Source organism: Bison bison, unplaced genomic scaffold (assembly GCF_000754665.1).
Source record: "Bison bison bison isolate TAMUID 2011002044 unplaced genomic scaffold, Bison_UMD1.0 scf7180017864322, whole genome shotgun sequence".
Lineage (NCBI taxonomy): Eukaryota > Metazoa > Chordata > Mammalia > Artiodactyla > Bovidae > Bison > Bison bison.
In genome coordinates, this window is record NW_011494894.1 from 4,078,154 (window position 1) to 4,084,694 (window position 6,541).

Below are 6,541 nucleotides of genomic sequence, written 5' to 3' on the forward strand. Positions count from 1 at the left end.
GGGTGGGAAGATTTGGGAAAATGGCATTGAAACATGTAAAATATCATGTAAGAAATGAGTTGCCAGTCCAGGTTCGATGCACAATACTGGATGCTTGGGGCTAGTGCACTGGGATGACCCAGAGGGATGGTACGGGGAGGGAGGAGGGAGGAGGGTTCAGGATGGGGAACACATGTATACCTGTGGCGGATTCATTTTGATATTTGGCAAAACTAATACAATTATGTAAAGTTTAAAAAAAAAATCCAAGTCTGTCTGACAATTATTTCAGCATATCATGCCATCTCTTATAGCAAGTATTGTTTGACCATGTTTTCAGCCTATTCCAAGTCAGTGAAATCCCTGACTTACAAATTTATGTTGTACAAATGGAGTCATATTTTCAGTGATTAATATCACTTAATACACAGAAGAACCATGTTCAGGAACTTTTGACAAAACCAAGTGGTCCTAATTCATTTTACTTACTGTGGCAATAATGTACAAGCTATTTTCTTCTCTTCAAGGTCCCACTAAATTTGGTAAAGTAAGCTTATGTCTAATTTCAGCCATTCTGTCAGAATGGGCACAAACCCAATCACACAGCTCAGAAACTGACTTGCAGACACTTTATAGGGATTTAAACATTCTTGTGCCTTTGGAATTTAAATGTACTGGCAGTCATACAAGAGGTTGAATCCATGTCTTTTGCTTTGAAGGCAATCTTGATTAGAAAGAGTTACTGCTAAGCAAATGCCCAGCGTTCCTCAATTGACTGAGCTCTGATGATGTCAGTAGAGGGTTTCCATTAGAGAATGGTAATAGCATTTCTATATTTATGTTTATAAAACCAGTGACTAAGCATCTCAAAAGCACTTTTGCTCTTTGACTTTTTAAATATATTGTCAAGACCAACATTTTCTCTTTGGAAAAATATGTTTTCATTCATTCTTTATATATAAAGAATGAATATATATATATACACAGTCATTCTCTGATTAGAAACACAACAAAGATAACTCTTGATCCTCACCCAAATAACAAAAATAGTCACATAACAAATTTTAATTTCATTACATTTATAATTTAGTCTTAAAGTCCAGTTAGTCCCAAGTTTATTTTTTCAGATAGAGTAAAATTTGATCATTTATAACCACAATAACAAAAATCCAGCAGTTATTTAAAAAAAAGTTCTGCTAATCTAACTCATTCCAAATTAACAAAATGATCCAACTGTTTTCTACATATAGACAGGACTATTAAAGAAAACAGTGCTGATTCAACAAACTTAAACATTCCCTAATTAATACCTTACTGAAGTATTTTTGCTTTCCTGAAAATAGCAGTGGTCCAATAATTGAATTAAAAATAAAATTTTAGACTAATATCCTAAACAGTTGTATGTCCATTGTCACTTATAAATTGCTAAATTTAAAGAAAGCATTGAAATATCAGATAATGTTTTCATTTATCACTAAAATAGGAAGAAAGAAGAAGGTATGACTATTTTGCTATAAATAATAGTTCTAGAAAAAACATTCTCCTTTTCATTTGGCTCTCTAGATAGTTCTATTTACTTTCTTTAACAGCCATTCTGCTATTTGTAATAAACCCATGACTTAAGTTATATATCATCATTATTTTAGAATGTTCCACCAACTCTCATACATCATTCTCTTTGGATTTAATGTGTGTTTAGTAAACAGCATCAGTTCACCCAGTTAATATGATTCATTCATTTGGTCCCTCATTCACAACAGTTTTTAAATGTCCGTGCTAGGAAATCCTTTACAAATTTTGTAATACACTTAGGGAAGCAAAAATTAAACTCAGTAAGCACAGAATTACTACTGAAGCGGCCAAGTCACTTTGTCCCTTGAAAATAAGACTCGTTTACCCTGCCTCTATGCCAAGATTGGGTCTGAGAATTCCTGGAAACATAACCCAGCTTTACCAAGGGCTCCATACAGCCAGTCCCCAGAGGTCTTGCCTACTCACCCTGTACCTAGCATATGGTTAGGCACTGGAGAGAGCGAACAATGTCCATGTTTTCATAGAGGTTACATCCTAGTGCAGGCAGGAGACAAGGAGCAAGATAAACATGATAATGACAAAAAAAAAATAAAAACATGTCCAGAAAAGGCTGCTCTGAGGATACGTTTTTACTTGAAAGATGAGAATACACCAACCAACCATGAAACCATGTGAGAGGAAAGTTTCAGACAGAACCAACAAGTACAAGCATAGAAACCTGTATTGTCACATGAACCATGAAAGACATATATGACCCAAAGCAATTACGAGTGTCTTGAACAGGAAATACGACAGTAAGGAAGAGACAAGAAAGCACTAAATCAAATCTGAAATCCAAACTGGGCCATGAAACTAGGATTGGATTTTGGTGGGTCGCTGTGATCAATTTAAGCAGCAAAGGTAAGGGAAGAATTAACAATTGAGAGGAAGTATAAAGGCAATTCTAAGAAAGGAGAAGAGCTTGTGAAGAGAGCAGTTCAGAAATGTACACTGAGGCTCAGACTTTAAAACTTCATGAAAAAACAGATGGAGGAATTTAGACATTTTCCTGTGACGAAGAAGAAACTTCCTGGACTTCTCAGGTGGCGCAGTGGATAAGACTCCACCTGCCAATGCAGGGCACACAGGGGGGCCAAGTTTTGATCCTTGGTCCAGGAAAATTCCACGTGCTGAGGGGTAACTAAGCCCAAGCTTGAGGGCCTGCAATCCGTGACCACTGAGCCCAGGCGCCCTAGAGCCTGTGCTTGGCAAAAGAGAGGCCACCTCAATAAGAAGCCCATGCACCATAAGGAAGAATAGCCTCCCCCCAACCCCACCGCTTGCCACAACCAGAGAAAGCCCTCATGAAAGCAATGAAGACCTAGCACAGTCCAAAATGAATTAATTAAAAAAAGAAAGAAAGAAACCTCCCCAGGTATCACCGAAGTAGAAGAAGGGGGATAATTTAGGAGTTTGGGATTAATATGTACGTGAGTCTCAGTGAACTCCGGGAGTTGGTGATGGACAAGGAGGCCTGGCCTGCTGCGATTCATGGGGTCGCAAAGAGTCGGACACGACTGAGCGACTGATCTGATCTGATCTGATCTAACTACCACATATAAATAGGTAACCAGCAAGCACCTACTATATAGCACAGGGAACTATCCTCAATATTTTGCAATAATCTATAAGGGAAAAAATAGGAAAAAGAGTAGGTATACATGTATAACTGAATCACTTTACTGTACACTTGAAACTAGCCAAGAAGCTGTCAATCAACTATACTTCAACAACAAAAAATATTTTTTATAAAGAGAATAAATGAATGTGGCAAATTTGAAAAAAAGAAACTTCTCAGCTATTAAATGATGGAAGTGGTTAGTTACACTATTTTGTTTTGAATTTGGTAGTTGATTGTCAGAGACGGGTGTTGGTTTCTTGGCCTAGTAAGGGAATGACATTATTAACCTGGTATTTAGGAAGATAGTAGCAGAGACTGAAGAATGGACACTGTAATGTGGGGAGGGGAAACCCAGAATTATTACTGTGTCAAAAAGGAATGGTCAACTCCCAAGGGAGGAGAATTATCAAAATGGGAAAGACTAGGTTGAGGCAATCTGACAAAACTCAGCTACAGGAATAAATCAAGCCATTTGATCTGAGAAGATAATCTGTATCAGATGGATGATTCAAACACTCAATCTAGAGACTTAATGACTTATACGTGGTATGTATTTAATAGTGTTTTATTAAGAATTAAGCAATGAGTCGGACACAACTGAGCGACTGAAGATATAATCTCCAAATTGCCTCTTACTTCATATATTTATGTCTGAACAAGTTAAGTCAGTTTATTCTTAGTTTTGCCATCTGAAAGTTGTGAAAAACAATTTAGAGGAAAAGGAGATTTAGGATTATAAAATGTATCCTCTGCTTTTAAGTCCTCAGAGGGGCAGACATGATTGCTTAAAGAAGAAACTCTTCTTTAAGACCCCATTGTACTGAGGTCTTCTGATGGAGTGTAAACTCTGAGATTAAGGGGGGTCTTTGCAGCATTACCCCAACCTTGTAAAGTAGATTTACCCAAAATTGAACATCAAAGTTTGACCAAACCTTTGACCTCAAATTCCATATCTATAGCCATTTCCCATTGCTTGTTCACATTTGATTAATAGCATCACTGACTCAGTGGACATGAAGTTGAGCAAACTCTGGGAGATAGTGGAGGACAGAGGAGCCTGGCATGCTGCAGTCCATGGGGTCACAAAAGAGTCGGACACAACTTAAGAGACTGAACAACAACAAATTCACAGATAAACTAATTGAGCCTTAGAAGTCAAAGAAAAACTCCCAAATAAATAGGAGATGGGAACATTTCTGAGTTTTGTCTACAGCTGCTTGCTTTGTTCCCTGATAACTTTTTTTTTTAATTCACATTAGAAAGGTAACAATTCCATTGTTGAACATTTAGAAAAATGTATGTGCCATCCTTTTTTGTTTATCCCTCATGATTGCGGATATTTTGCTCTTTTTATTCCAAGTCATGATTTTGTGTTCCTTTAATAAAGAATCTTTGAAGAAGTAAAAGCAACCATCATAAAGCATGGAGATTACTACTGTGGACTCCCCACTTTCCTCCATGCCTTTTCCCAATTATGTTTGAAAAGTGCAAATTCTTGTAGGGAATTATGAAAGGGAACGAACATGAAGACAAGGTAGAAGGGATCCAGGTGATTTGCGTATTTACAGAGAATTGGTAACCCCATGCCTCAGATAAAGAGCAGGTAACAAGACTTCTGCAGAATGGCTACCTGGCCATATGGTAGAAGATAATTTGTGTAGGATTGCTGGTTCAAAGACTCCATTTAGAATTAAGGACTTAGCGCCTTACACATAGTAAGTAATAGATATTATTACATAGTCGTACACAGGTAATACACAGTGATGCACAATAGTATGCATTTGATCATGTATTTTTAGATTTCATCTTTAAATTTACACACATCACGAATTAATTCTTAAACAAAAAAGCCAGTTTATTCTTAGTGGGGACCACCTTTACCATGTGAAAAAGAGAAAAACAGGACTTCCCTGGCGGTCCAGTAATTAAGACTCCACCCTCCCAGGGCTTCCATTGCAGGGGGCATGGGTTCGATCCCTGGTCTGGTAACTAAGATGCCACATGCCATGTGGTACCACCAAAAAAAGAAATGAGAAAAACAATTTGAGGAAGCATGAAGAGATTGGGGATTACAAAATGCACGGTGACGGGGTTAACGGACTATATCTGCAGGAGTTCACAGGACTCAAGCTTGGCACAGAGCCATGAAAACAATTCTTAGATTTAAAGGCATGCTGGGCTTATCATGGATGATGAGAATATGCCAAAAGCTGAAGATTCTATTTAAAAGTTTGGAACTTTACAATATCCACAGGACATTTGCACAAACTTGGAGAATTTTAAGAGGAAATAAATTTCAACAGTACTTGAAATTAAATGTCCTAGCCAGATGGCAACTGGGAACAGTTTAACTTTGACTAGAAAAATAGAAGAAACATGGTATTTCTTACATCCTGGCTTATAGAAGTCATAGCCACTGGCCTAGTTATACAGAAGAAAAAAAAAAATAGAAATCATACACCCTAACACCCAGAGTTAACAAGGGTTAACATTTGTTGTCTTATCATTCTGGTTTTTTATTCTATGCATGTACATATGCTTTTCCATACCATTACACTGTATACATTGTTTTATTTCTATTTCTCCCTATTCACAGCATGTTGGAAATATTTAACATGCCAATTTTTAACAATTGTGTAAAATTATAATATATGGTACACTATAATTTTTTAAAGGATAAGTATTTTAGAATATACTGTTTCCAACTTTTCACTGTTATAAACAATGCTTTGATAAATTTTTTGTAACTAAAACTCAATTGAAATCCAGAATTAACCGAAGAGGCAAGCTTTGATTTGAGAAGCAATGGGAAATTTACCATTCGCATGTTTCCTTGTGGAGAACACTCTAGATCAGGCAGATGGGTGTCCACCATCCTCTATATTCAAAGGGATCTAAGTGGAAAGGAAGCACTAAACACTAGAACTGGAAGAATGGACTTGAGAAGAGAATCGCAACTATTTATCGAGGGTCCAGAAGACATACTGATGATCTGTCATTCATGTTCAGCTGCACTGTGACAAGGTGTTATCCATATTAATTAATAATTAATAATATTCCCATATAAATGAAAGACTAAGGCACAGTTTCCCTAAGTTGCCCAAGCTTAAGTTAGTAAGTGTTAGAGCAGAGATCCAGATTCAAGTCTTCCTGATTTCAAAGCCCATGGCTTTTTTAATTGCTTTTTTTTCTTTCTTTTAAGGTGCATAACTTAAAACAAGTTTGACCAACACTGTACAAAGGCAAGATTTTAGCTAATAACAATAGCATTTATTCTGCTCTAAAATATGTAAGAAATGATGACAGAAGCAGGAAGTTCAAATTTCTGGAAATACTCTTCTTGGTGGGCTAGTAGAGGCATGCTTGTAT